Source organism: Canis aureus, chromosome 13, assembly GCF_053574225.1.
Source record: "Canis aureus isolate CA01 chromosome 13, VMU_Caureus_v.1.0, whole genome shotgun sequence".
Lineage (NCBI taxonomy): Eukaryota > Metazoa > Chordata > Mammalia > Carnivora > Canidae > Canis > Canis aureus.
In genome coordinates, this window is record NC_135623.1 from 35,496,220 (window position 1) to 35,510,815 (window position 14,596).

Sequence of the window (14,596 nt, forward strand, 5' to 3'; positions counted from 1 at the left end):
GAAATGAGGTGAAGAAAGTTCCCCAATTTAACCAAAAGACCAATGTAATCAAACTCCTACATCTAGCTGGATTTCTGGGGTCCTATGTATGTAGAATCTAAATTGTCCTGCCAGTCACTGTTAGGAACTGGGTTATAAGCTACTGAAATCAATTCATGCCTCACCCACTTTTTATCTTTAAAAAAAAATCCCTTCATCAATGTAATAGTGGGAAGTTTTTCTTTTCTGATACCTTCTCTCTTCCTGCTACAAAACTCTCAATCTTCCTGTGCTACAATGTCTCTTAAAATTAACTGTTCTCTCTGAGTCATATAGTCTCCTTTTTCCTCTTCTTTTTGTCAAGTATACTCTACCAAGCTGTCCAGATTCTCCTTTAATTTGAGACTATATTTCTATTTGAGGAAGGAGGATGTTCAAATTGTCTTGATTTTTTTAAACAGTGGTAATAGATGACAGTTGCCTTTTAATGTTTCTGCTTGACAAAAAAAAAAACTAACAACAACAACAAAAAAAAAAACAACAACAACAAAAACAAAACCCTGTTAGTAAGACTAGGGGAACCTGCCTTAAAGTATCTTCCTCACTAGTTCAAGAAATTCACAAGTCTGGGAATCAAACAATAGAGCTTCAGACAGACAAATGCTCCAGGGTGATAAAGCAGATGTATTTTAAAAATTTCAAGCATGATATATTACTTGTTAATTTTCATTCCTACAATTAATTGATCTGTATATAAAATACTGAAGCAATGTTTTATTTTGTTAACTCAAATTAGGCTAAGAAAAAAAACTTAGTGAAATGAATCATTGACAATTATTGATAAATAGTCATATTTGTAAAATATTCTAGTTTCTTAAAACTTTCATAAATGCTATCTCCTTTGAAAAAGCCAAGCAGTATTTCTAGTATCATTTTACATGATGAAACTGGAGTTAACCGAGATTAAGTGATATACTAAGAACCTAATAACTGAGGTATTCAGTAATGATCTAATGAAGAATGTAGACATAAATACTTTGACTTTAATTCTAGAGTTGTTTCCATTGTCTCTGACTGCCTCATGTCAAGAGATTTAAATTGAATATTTCATTGGCCCCAAATCATATACTTGGGTGAATAACAGCACTCACACATATGATTATATAGTAAAACCAGATTTCATGAATGTGGGAAAATTGGGCATTTGCTCATTTAAAATGTACAAAGGGTAACAGCATTTTTTTCTGAGAGATAGTCAAACTCAGTTCACTGATGAACATACTTTAAATCTAAATTATAGTATATAGCAAATTGAAAATCACTTTCTAGTTTATATGCTACTCTAAATTTTGTCATTCTAGGGTAGACTGTGCTTTAAACCACCACATTTTTTCCCAATTAGTTGTTTCCTCTTCATACTAGAAAAAGTGTTCTTTAATATGAGAGATGTATCTCTACCAAGTCTTTTTTACCAATTTCTACACCCTTTCCCTAAGGGATTCCTTTGAACTCTGAGCATTCTGGGAGGAATTTATGCCCACAAGCATTATATACTATAAATTTTCAAATTAGGTATCATATTGCATTGATATTAAAAGAGTTCTTTCTAAAATGTACAACTCACTATTTTCACTTGAAAGGATTTAAGAAACGCATTGTTCTTAGATTAAGCTTCAAAAGGCTATAACTTTTAAAGAGATACAAACCTTTGCAACACAAAATTTAGAGTCCTATTTTCCTCTACACCTTCACTTCCATTTCTTAAATTTCTTTAAATATTGTATAAGACTTATACTTATATTTAAAACATTAGGATGCAATGTTTTCTACACACCATTGTATAGCCACATAGATTTTATTCCTTTATCTGAAGGTGGAAAATCTATTACATCAGAGAACTTTCAACAATAAATTAATAATTAGGACTTATATAGGAAGTTAGTTACAGCAGGCTGCTGCATGAGGTGTGTGTGTGTGTTTCTGAGAAGACTTTTATTAATGAGCACTACACTATTCCATTTGGAATATTTTATTCCAAAATGTGATTTTACATGTCTAGAAAGAAATTCACAAAGAATAATGTGATTTCATCCTAGCCTACCAAATAAGGAAGGAAACAGACTTAAATCAATGCAAATGAAAAGACATTTTAAGGCTTGTATGCCTATACTCATCTAATCATTATTTATAACAAATATTTATTGTAAAGCAATTACATGTTCAGCAATAAGATAGGTCTTGAGGTTACATTGATAAATGAAGAAAATATCAGTTTTTTTTTCTTCAAAGAGCTTGCATGATTAACAGTGGAAACAGGTAAACAAACAGTTATAATGAAAAAACAAATGTTATAGAAAGAGTAGATTCAGGAAGCTATACACAGGGTAAGAGAGGTAGTAGCCACATTAGCAGAGGTTAAAAAAAAAAAAAAGAATACCAAATAAGGAAAAGGCCTAAGAAGTGGGGATGTCGGCATGCAAGAGTGAAAGGGACAACAATTATATAAAATGAAGAGGGTGAAATATGATATTCAGGAAATTGCAATTTCAGTACAACATCACAGAGCAGGTCACTGGACATGTTCTGATTAAAGATTAGTAGTATAAATGCTCTGATTAAAGAGAAGGAAAGAAATCAGAGTCTCACCTTATATAGGAAAAACAAAAATAGGAGGAAGTAAGCTTAAAAACTGGGATATTAAAAAAAACTGGGATAATTTAACTCAAAATTTTAACATATACTTTCAGAGTTAGAGAAGAAAGAAAGAACTTCATTCTTTATTTGTAAGCATTTTAAAAAGAAAAATAATCAGAACTATGAAAAGAGACTAACATCCAAGATAGTGGATTATCTTTTAAAACCAAAGAAAACACCTCACCTACAGAAAATATTTCTGGAAACAGAATAAATGTTAGAAGATTTCCAGTTAGCATTTTCAACTGAATTATAGATGATAACATATCTAAATATATGGTGAAGAGGGATGCCTAGGTGGCTCAGTGGTTAAGCAACTGCCTTTGGCTCAAGGCGTGATCCTGGAGACCCAGAATCGAGTCCCATGTCGGGCTCCCTGCATGGAGCCTGCTTCTCCTTCTGCCTGTGTCTCTGCCACCACCCTCCCACCATGTCTCTCATGAATAAAATATTTTAAAAAATAAATAAATAAAAATTAAAATGTGGTGAAGAAAATCATCATCAGAAAAGTAAATGAAATCCTGTAGAGATTGTTTAAATTTAAGAAAGCTAATTGCCAAATTATAAACCATGATGGAAGGAGCTAGGTAAATATTGTGGAAATTATATCAGCAAAGTTAGAAGAGCAAGGACAAGAAGGCTCCTAAAAATTAGAGTAGATTAAGATTTTTAAAAAATTCTTAATTGAAGAAATCCACACTAAAGTTAGCTGGGAGATAATGCAATGTGTAAAATTAATGCATATGCTTTCAAATCAACAAGAAAAAAGGGACAAAAGATATGAAAGAAATGGCAATTTATAGAACAAGCAAACAGCTAACAAGTATATAGAGAGGTGATCAACTGTTGCATAAAAATGCAAAATGAAATGTAAATGATGTCTCACTTTACATACACCATAGTGCTGAATATCTGAAAAGTGGATAACATCAGTTTTTAGCAAATACGAGGAAATAGAATCTTCATGAATTACTGACATATATATCAGCTGGGATAACCATTTTGATGAGAATTCTGGTAATATTGTAGTGAAATTTAACATGTATGCAAACCAAGAATTCCACTCCTGTGTATATGCAGCTGAGTAATTTCCCCGCTAGTCCACAATAGATACATAGGAATATATCTTAACAAGGTGTTCACAGCAGTTCATCATTAAGGGCCCAGCTATATGACAGATGATTCTACGTAGTACCATGCAGCAGAAAAAATAAATTAACAATATGAACTCCAGAAATTAGATGCATCTTAAAATAAAGGATATTAAGTGAAAGTTTAGAAACATTATGAGTTAAAAGATGACAGAAATTCAGAATAGGAAATCTAAATATATTAGAAATCAAAACATAACTCTACCTATCTTGTTTTTTAAAAAAAGAGATAAAGCAAAAATAATTACCAAAAAAAAAAAAAAAAAGGAAAATATTTTCTGAGCTGAAGAAGGATCTAAGTTGACCAAAGAGCTATATGAAAATATAATGTAATGGATAAGACTGACTAGGTTATATTGCAAAAAGCCTCCAAAACTCAATGTGTTAACCCAATTAAAGTTTATTTCTTCCTTATACGAAGTTGGCTGAGGATCTGGGTGATATTTCAAAGCAATTGGCCTCCTTAAAGTGCTCAGAGATTCAGGCTGTGTCCATATTAAAGCACTCCATCTCAACAAGAACATCCACTATTTCTGTGGTAGAGACATAAAGCCCAGAAAATCACAGACCAGCTCTTTAATTCACAGATCCCTTCTACTCTTGGTCCATTAATTAGAGCTAGCCATGTGGCCAATTATCAAGAAAGCTAGTTAATAAAAGTTTCCATATACCCAGGAAATGAAGAGAAACATATAGTGGTGAGCACACGTAATGGTTCTTAATGTGGCATGTAAATCTTCTTCAAGTCCATATTTAATAGCATAGTTAGACAAATTTATAGTTTGAAAATCAGTGAATAAGTATTTATACTAATTTATCCAAAATACAAATGACTGCAGAAAAAAAGAAAATCCTTAAATTTGAGGCTTGGAGATTCTGAGTCTACTCTAGGAACATACATTTATTCATTATGTAATCTTTAGTAAATTTAATTTATTTGGGTCACAATTTCATTGTTCCAAACACAATTGCTAATAATTGTTAAAATGTTTTGAGTGTTTTCCCTGTGTCAGGCATTCTTCTAAATGTCATGTGTATATAGCTCATTAAATCTTTACAACAATCCCAGAGGTCCTATTAAGTACCCTCATTTTACAGTTGAGGACACTCAGAGAAGTTAAGTAATTCATTTTAAGTCACAGAGCTAGAAGACCAAGGATTAGCATCCAGGCAATCCAACACCAAAGCCCATGTTTTTAATCCTAGCCTGAACCCTTTGTCCTACTAGTGTCATTCCTGTCCTATTTCATGTTCAATTGGAATATCAAATGAGATTATAAAAATACTTCATAAATCACAAAGCCCTATGCAAAAATAGATGACTTATAAAAATTAGCAAACACTCCACATTCCTTGGCAGTCATTTCTCTGAGTCAAAGAAAACAGTTCAAGGTGTGATATTTCTTGCCATAATTTTCATAATCTGTACTTTTCCTATTATAGGTATAGATTACTTTCACCATAATTTTTTAAGCAATATAAATTGATGAATCAAACTGAGAAATTACAAAAATGTTTTATTGAATTCCGTATTTTGAAAGTTGTTCTACATTACATGAATTTTTTTAATCTGTAATATTAAACTTGCAAACTACTGATATGATAATATGAATGTTTCAGCTAAAATTACACAATTTTTCTTGTTTGAAAATGAACTGATTCTTTCCTGAGCACATATCTTTCTTGCTACGTCTTGTTGCAATCAATAGTAGCCAACATAGGCCATGACATTCTGGTTGTTCACAACAATTTCTCCTCAATTTTGAGGTTCATTAGGCACATGACTGCCTTCAAAGTTCCCACAGGCAATAGCTTCCCCACAGCATCACTAGACAGTCCTGACTTCCACCCCGCTTTAGTTATTTTGCTTCATTGACAATTACTCAACCATTTAAGCCACGGCCACATATTTGAGATTTGTTATGGCAGTGCCCTACTATTAAAATTTTGTACATTAGGATAATACTATTTGCTGTCATAAACACTAGGAAATGTCAGTGGCTTGATATAACTGCATTTCTTGTGTATATAAGAATCTAGTGCATGTGTTCTAAATTGGGAGCAAAGGTTCTGATATGGACTCAGGATGACACAGACAATGTCACATTTAATACATAAATGAAGGTTACTCTGCACATTGACATCTGGCCAAGGGAGCAAAGAAGAAATTGTCTGGAGAAGACACATTCTTCTTGTTAACTACCTTGGCCTAAGAGTGCCACAAATCATTCTGTAGCATTCCCTTAGAGCAAGACACAGGTCCTAAATGTAAAGAATAGGGGAATACAATCATATTCCAGACATTACCAGGCAATAACACTATATGATAGGAGAAAAATGAATTATCATTAGACAACCAGTAATTTCTGCTATACATCAAATATTTAGCTCTCTGTGGCTGCCAGTATGTTTGATTGGTTATTGCTATGCAGCTTTATTTAGCCTAGCATCCACTTACACTTGCATCCTTGCTTCTCAGGAGTAGCTTCCTGTATCTCAGTAATGATTCCTTCTTCATCATGTTTGAATCACTTGGGAAACTTTAATGAATACCAATACATGGATCTAATCAGAGTCTGGGTTAAGGGCCTCGGGACAGTATTTAGCAAAATCTTCATGATGGTTCTAATTAGTTGCCATAGTTGATGACCAATGCCTAATATGTTGTGGGAAATCAGAACTTTTGTATTTATCACTTCCTAAGTAGTGTCACCAGTCCCCTTGCAGGTTTACATTTACTTTGTTGCTAAGTTTCCTAAAACTCCCTTTGTTTCTTTGTTGGCATCAGTAGAAAAGTGAATGTGGGATCCACTACAAAAGAATCACAACTCTGGCGGTGTTATTATAGGGTTGCAGGTTTAATGTATCTTGGAGTTGGTTTGGAACTCTGCAAGTTCTTTTACAAAATATAATGATTCTTTTGATGGCAGGACACAATGCAATGATGCTCAGATAGATAAAAGGTCAAATTTTTTTATTTACATATCCAAACAAGAGAATACTACCAATTAAGGCCAAATAGGAGGTTGTAGCTGGGGACAGAGCAACAGCAAACTGAAGCTGTACAGGGGTCAGTTTATATATGGCATTCAGAGTTGAGTTAGCTAGCTTTCTAATGCTTTCTGTGGACTGGCTAATTTGAATCATTTTCCAGGCTCCAAGTCATAGGGGCTGTCCCTTGTTGTCTAGAACCTGGTCTTGGAAGGAATTAGGACAGGTGCATAGTAGCCCCAGAGTGTGAGAGCCCCATAAAGGAACTTGGTGTGTAGATTAATCAGCTGCACAAAAAAAGAACTGACTGGCTTCTAGCCAAGACCTCAAAATAGGGTCAAGACAGCATTTCAAAAAAAAATCTATATTACAAATTGACCCACTGATGTCTTGACATAAAGTTTTGAACTCAATTATTTTGAGTATTTGAGTGGCCTGAATAATAGAGGAGGCTACCTGAGAATAGAGTATAAGATGTCCTATAAACATAGATAACATTTTATTATGGGAGAGAAAAAATGAGAAAAGCAAAATCGAAATAGAAGGAGTCTTTTACACAGCAGCCCATAACCACATTCCCTATTTTCATGGCATTAGTCAAGAAAACAGATGTGAAATTTCTAGGATCTCTAACAATATCTTGGTGTAGCTGTAAAGTACATAAAGATATCAGCTAAGTTCTTCATGACAATATCTTTGTGTTCCTCAGGTCAAGTTAGTAGATCCAGCAGCTATACTGTTGGAAGATATGAAGTGATAATTCAGCAATGTATATGCGAAGGTTACTGGTATTATTATTATTATTTTTTTGTAACCAAAGGTATGGGGCAATTGTGATGATCATAGTCAGAGACATGGGTAGGAGGTCCATGGTAAAAGGTGGAAGGGTGGAATGTGAGAAGGTGCTGGAGCATGAGAAACTGTCTTCTGAGAAGTTAAAGGAGTGGACCTATATGAGGCAGTTGCTCCTAGGGAAAGTAATAATCTATTATTTTTTTAGAGTGGCACAGATAGTAGCACCTACTTCAAGATCTTTTAGGTATGGCAGTGTAGGGCTGGATGTCTTAACAGAGAACAAAGAATATTCTAGATCCTGGGTGAAGCAAATAGTGAACCAGTGAGCTCAAGAAATGTAATAGAATCCATAATATTGAAGGAAGAATAGTCCAAATAAATGTCCCATGTCCAATTTATGAGCCCTTAGGAGAGGTAGCCCATGAGTTTTGCTGGGCAGTGGTCCAATTGCTGGAGTGAAGTTGACTCCTGTGTAGCGGGGGAGTCATCTCCAACAGCAATGACTTGAGCTAGGCAATGTTGCCTGAGGCAATGTCATCTCTAGCAGTGAGTTCCAAGGCCAGGCTGATGTCATCTGGGATATGGAACTGGGATACTCTTCCCAATTAGATATCTACTCAGGTTGATGGGTGTCATGTTATTATGGCTTTAATAGTATTATAACAAGCCTGAGCTACATTTGGAATCTAAAGGCAAACCAAGGCCTAAGAGCTTGATTTACCAATATCTTTTAATTCAAAAAGTTTTGTGGTTGCATAGCTAGCAAAGGTGATGTGTCACTGCCATAACCTTTATTAGGTTATAATCAGGTCTCTCTAGTCTAACTAATCATTAGCAGTCAATTGTTTCAGTTTTCAGTTCATTTGGTGTCAGGCAAGCCAGCAAGGTCCTTGTGCTGCAGGGCTTGTATTTAGCCACTCGATGACATGAGGAATTCAGTATTTGCCATGCTTAGTTAAAACAATGGCTTATTGGAAGGGTTTGAGCCTCCAGATCGCAAACCAATGAAAGCACCAGACCAAGAGCAACAAGACCAACAATCCAACAGAATGTTATATAATTCATGTTATATAAGTCATGTGATGGTCTTTTACTATCTGATGTTGATTTTCCTTATTAGAGTTGTCTAGTTTCATCATTAAGAGATATAGAATTGGTTTCATTATTATCTCTAAATGTGATTTTAATTTACTAAGTAGTTTTCTGTTTATCTTCCTGGTAGTCTATATTGTCTTTGGAAATGCCCTGGGGTACTAATTTTAGCTTCTCGTAGGACACAGAGCCTGAATTATTTATCTATCCCTTAAACCTAAATATTAAAGAAATTTTTATGGGTATTAGAAGTTCAGGATTCCCAGTGAAAATACTTACTGTGGCCCAATGTATGTTAAAACTTGACCTTCAAGAATTCAAACTTACTATACATAAGATCTAATTAATGAATAGCTCTCCCAACTACTTTCCCATTTAACAGCCCAATTTTGTCTAGTATTAAACCCAGAAAGAAGAAATGGTGCTTCACAGTAGGTTATTACCACTTCAATGTTGTGGTCCTATCCATTAAGACCTCCATAACCAATATAATATTAATGAATTTACTAACTCCATCAAATCAGCAATCGGTAAATATCTTGTTATTACATATTTGAATCATATGTTCTATTTAGTGCTTATTTCCACAGGCCATAGATCCCTTTGAAAAAACTGAAATAAAGATTATAAAATTTTGTCAGTGTCCTTGATGGACCTTCTTCAGGAGGACACAGCATTCCCTTTATTCAAAGGATTCTGAATCTGTAAATTGGCTCAAGTCTGGAAATTGATTGAAGGGCCATGACTCTGTTTTTATGATTCAAGTTAGACTTTTATTCACTTCACCTGGAACTTTTCTGTTTATACAGATTAACTAAGAATTCAATAGACTTTCTATCTATTTCACTTTCAGCAACACCATGAGCCAACACCACAGGTCTGTCCAAGTCAGACTATTCTGACTGCTGTTTTGACTCTGTTTTCCATTACAGTAACCAAGCTCATCCTGCCTTTGGTGGTTCAGTGTGGCCACTTGGCCAGTGACATCCTAAAAAACAGTTATTCCCATTGCATGTAGATTTCCCAATTCAGTGATTGAAGTTGCCACTGTAAGGCCTGGCCTATGGAAAAGAGCAATCATAAAGCTCTTCGCAGATGCTGGTGCTCTCTTCATGAATTTACTGATTACAATATTGGTAAAAAGTATGTCTTCTGGACACTGCCAACATGGGTAACTGGGTCTTAAATGACAAATCTACTCTAACATTCCAATCTACTTAAGCTGTTTAATTTCTTCACCTACCTTAAATCAAGCCAGGTCCAACATCCAACTCAATCACTATGAGCCACCTTTTGGTCCATTTCTCAGCTAACCAACCAAACAACTTGAGCTATAATAGTAAATGCAGAATCTCTGTTAAGTGAGCCCATATCAATAAATTTAACCTTTTCTAACTTTATATCCCTTCTACCATTATCCTACAACCTTAGTATCCATTCTCACACATTCGGAATGCCACAGACTAAATGTTTTTCCTCTGCCCCAAATTGATATGTTGAGTTCTAACCCCCAGTGTGATAGTATTTTAAAGATGGGTACTTTGGGAGGAAAGGGTTGGATTAGGTCACAAGAATGTGCCACCTGATGGAATTAGTAGCCTTCTAAGAAAAGGAAGAAAGGGAGATGTCTCTCTCTGTCTCTATATCCCTCTGCATGTGAACACATTGAGTAAAGACCATATGAGGAAATGGCAAGAAGGTGGTCATCTGTAAAGCTTGAAAAAGACTTTACCAGAACCTGACCAAGCTGGTACCTTGATCACAAACTTCCAGCTTCTAGCACTATGAAAAAATAGATTTTAGTTTTTAAGACATCCAGTCTATGGTATTTTTGTTATGTCAACTCTAACTAAGATATACAGAAATACAGCTAATATAGATCCATATATTTTTTGCTCTGTCAGCTGAGCTAGTCTAAAAGAACAACTCAGCAGCAATGAGCACACCTAGGCCTAGAACTTGATTTCTACCACCATTCCCCAATAAAAGTAACCAGGGATCCTTGGAGAAATGCCTGAGCCTAGGACTAGGGAAGGAAATAATAACAAATGAGTCTGGAGTAACTTATACCAGAAAATTTAGAAATAATAAAATAAAAAACCACAATCACACAAACAAAAAAGGAAGTATTCAAACATAATTGTGGTATTCTAGAACCAAAAAAAAAAAGGCATCAGTAAAGCTAAGAAAATCTAATTAAACTATAGACCTTAGTTAAAATTACCTATCAGTATTATAACAATGTATTATGTTAATATAAAATGTTAATAAAACTCGGTATGCAGTATATGGTATGGAGTTTAATTCCATACTATATTTTCAATATATCCATAAATCTAAAATGGTTTTTCAAAGAAGTGTATTTAAAAGTACATTTTTAGTCAAGTGTTCTCTTGACATGTGCTTTGAGTTTTTTGTTTCCTTGCTTGCTCATTTGTTTTTGGAAAATAAAGTTCTCTTCATTGTATTCTATTATCTTGATATTTTCACCAATACAAAGGTTCTCAAATTGTGGTCCATGAGCCAGCAGCAGTAGTACCAACTGAGAATGTATTAGAACTACAAACTCTTGGAGCCCACTCCAGTTCTACTGAATCACAAACTCCAAATTTGCAATAATTTATGTTTTAACAAGGGATTCTAGGGACGCCTGGATGGCTCAGGGGTTGAGCGATGGCCTTGGCTCAGGGCGTGATCCTGGAGTCCCGGGATCGAGTCTTGCATCGGGTTCCCTGTGAGGAGCCTGCTTCTCCCTCTGCCTGTGTCTTTGCCTCTCTCTGTGTCTTTCATGAATTAATAAATAAAATATTTAAACAAACAAACAAGGGATTCTAATTGTATGCTAAAATTGAGGAAATATTATTCTATAATATTAGATACATACTCTTAAGGATAAAAATAACCTTAAAAATAATATAATTACATAGGAACTGAAATATTTTAGGACTAAATACTGCAAGATAAAACAAATATTCATTAAAAGACCAATAATAATATTTTAATCACCCATCAATTTGATAAGCAATAATTCCATACCACAAAACATACTGGGAGATTTTTCATAATAAAATTGCAAGGTAAATGCTGAGTCTCATTTACAAATCAGAAAAAGAAGATCAGGAAAATCAAGTGACTTGGTTAAAGTCACAGATCTTTGATTCAGAGTCATAAAACTCTAAAATATGTAGCCTTGGGCAGCCCCGGGGGCTAACCGGGTAGCGCTGCCTTTGGCTTGGGGTGTGATCCTGGAGACCCAGGATCGAGTCCCATGTCAGGCTCCCTGCATGGAGCCTGCTTCTCCCTCTGCCTGTGTCTCTGCCTCTCTCTCTGTGTGTGTGTCTCTCATGAATAAATAAATAAAATCTTTAAAAACAAATAAAAGTAAAAAAATAAAATATGTAGCCTTTCTGATATTTATACTATTTGCCTTACACCAAATAAATAAACAAGTAAATAAGTAACACAGTCAAAAACTGATGAACCAGACTTCAAATTTTGGCTCAATCACTTCTTACATCTGTGATTTTTGTCATTAAAATCACTGAGTCTTAATTTCCTCATTTAGAAATAAGGCTGATAATATTTGCTTTTTATGCACATTTCTTATGAATATTAATGCATAGAAAAGGGTTTTAAATATCAAAGAGGACACAAATGAAGCTGTTATTTTTCTGACTCCTTTACCACTTCTTATTACCAGGTTAATGGGCCTCTGAGGTCAAGATTATGTGTCTCGTTTCTTCACAAATGTGGCAACTCAAGAAATGTAAATAAGGGGTAAAAATGGGGGAATTAGAAGCACATATTAGATGTATCTCAGTTCTCTTACTTCATTTTAGATCATTGAAGATTCTAATAAGTTCTACAGCTGACATTACACAGATACATGTGCATGGACAATACAAAAATCTTAAGTGAAATACTAAACTAAGCTACTTCTACGTAATCTGAAAGGGGAAGAAAGAAGACATTAATCTAGTACATAGATTCTAAATACTTTAAAGTCAATTCGGATCTAGATTTAATACATTTTTTGTAGTATTAAAGGCAAGGTAATTGTTAGTAATGCAGGTACTGAGTAGGGGCATAAGTAATGAAGTAATTACAAGCCAATCACCTTAATTAATACAAAGCACAAAACACTCAATAGCAAAGATTAGAATTGATCCTATGCAAATTACTTTGGATGAATTAGGTGAGATTTATAGTCAAGTGCCAGTGAGTAATACAAACTGATATTTTGGCCTCATGATTGTAAATTTAAGCATTTAAATCATACTGAGACTCTAATATGTTTGATGTGGTTGTTCAACAGAATAGCTTTAAAGAGATTATCTTAGCTTTTGAAATCACTCACTTTAAGCAAGGCAAAAAAAAATATTTTATTTAACGTGTAATTTAACAGAGATAGGTTATAGTTTGCTTCAAAGATACACCATTACAATGTTCTAGAAATTATCTACCATGACCATTGCTAGACATATTTTACAGGTGTGGCAGCTTTATCAGAGAGGCAGAACCACTAGGTGTAATACAGACTAAGTGATTTATTTTAAAGATTAAGCATTGCCCAATTTGTGGCTGCTGGTAGAGAACTCTACAGGTTGTTTCTTTCCACTTTGGCAGTGGCCCTAAATTTACTATAGGGAAGCAGGGCCAGAAGAAATGACGAAAAGCTGACGTGAACCAGGGGAAAGTCAGAAAAATCCAGCACCCTCAAGAAAAACCAAAACAAAGGAGAAACAGGACAAATTTTGTAGATCTGGGGGATATACAGAAGAAGCCTTTACCGTAGAGTTCCCTTACCTGGCCCAGGACATAGAGAAGATAAAGTTGCTTCTGGCCTGGTGGCTATCCCTCAACAAGGTAAACCTGCAAGCCTATCAGCATAGCTAGGTGAGCTTTGGCAGTGTGCCTGAAGTTCAACACTGACTTTCAGAGCACAACCGCTGTTGCTTTGCCTCTGCAAAGAAGTTGCTTTGTGCAACTTCTCTTGTGGTTAACCCTAACCCAGAACTATGCAGAAAAGGAAATTCTGGGAAATGTAGTTCCAGCTTAACTACTTGACAGTATAAAACCTCCTTCCCAAATAATGGAGTGCCTGAGGCTAAAATAGGCAGTGAAGCCCTGGTACAGCCTTCACTCAATCAGATGGATGGACCAGCATTGGAATCTCAACACCGTTTTCTGGTTGTGTAACTTTTTTGAAAAAAATCACTTAAACTTTCCTGAGACTGTTTCTTTGTCTATTCTCAAAGTATATCATTATGCATTTAGTAGCTCTATTGTGAATATTAAATGAGATCATGGAAATAAACCATGGAGTGAAGTACCTTACTCAGGATAGGTACTCCATAAATAGGAGCTATTACTTACATTGATACCCAAGCTGTGCCTTGAAACACTGGACACATGGATTCTATCCAGAACTTTAGCTTCAACTTGAAACTATGCACGACTTGGCACTCGACCAAAGATTTAATTAAGCTTACAAAAACAAAGTGATCTGGGACCAGTTCTATGTAATCAATCAAAAATTGAGCACATGACCCCTTTCTATTAAAGAGAAAGCAATCACAAAAATCAACTATATATTTTACAGTTAAAATTAAGGGCATAAAGGGGCTAAATAATTCCATAACAAAAATGAATTTTTACAAAATCATCTTTAATCATACTTAAGAATTACAATCAGAAAAAATATTTATCATCCTCTGGGATGGCTGATGGTGATTTAGTCATTAATTATCCCAATTTTTCTTTTTGTAAAGCATAATGGGATAAAATACTTGAGTATTTCCATTTACACCATTATCATTAACCTTTGTCTTCAGGGCATTCTCTTCCTGACTTTGAGTACCACAGTAAAAACATTGATGAATATTCATATGCAC

General features: G+C 34.7%; 1 pseudogene across 1 annotated transcript in view; it reads right to left on the reverse strand.

Moving 5' to 3' along the window:
* The window catches only part of LOC144281620 (large ribosomal subunit protein eL6 pseudogene), a 421,773-nt pseudogene extending 408,060 nt beyond the window's left edge, over positions 1 to 13,713 (reverse strand). The window contains exon 1 of the transcript XR_013350051.1: positions 13,509 to 13,713. The product of XR_013350051.1 is annotated as a large ribosomal subunit protein eL6 pseudogene (transcript). The remainder of the gene's footprint in view (positions 1 to 13,508) is intronic.
* Positions 13,714 to 14,596: the final 883 nt, after the last annotated feature.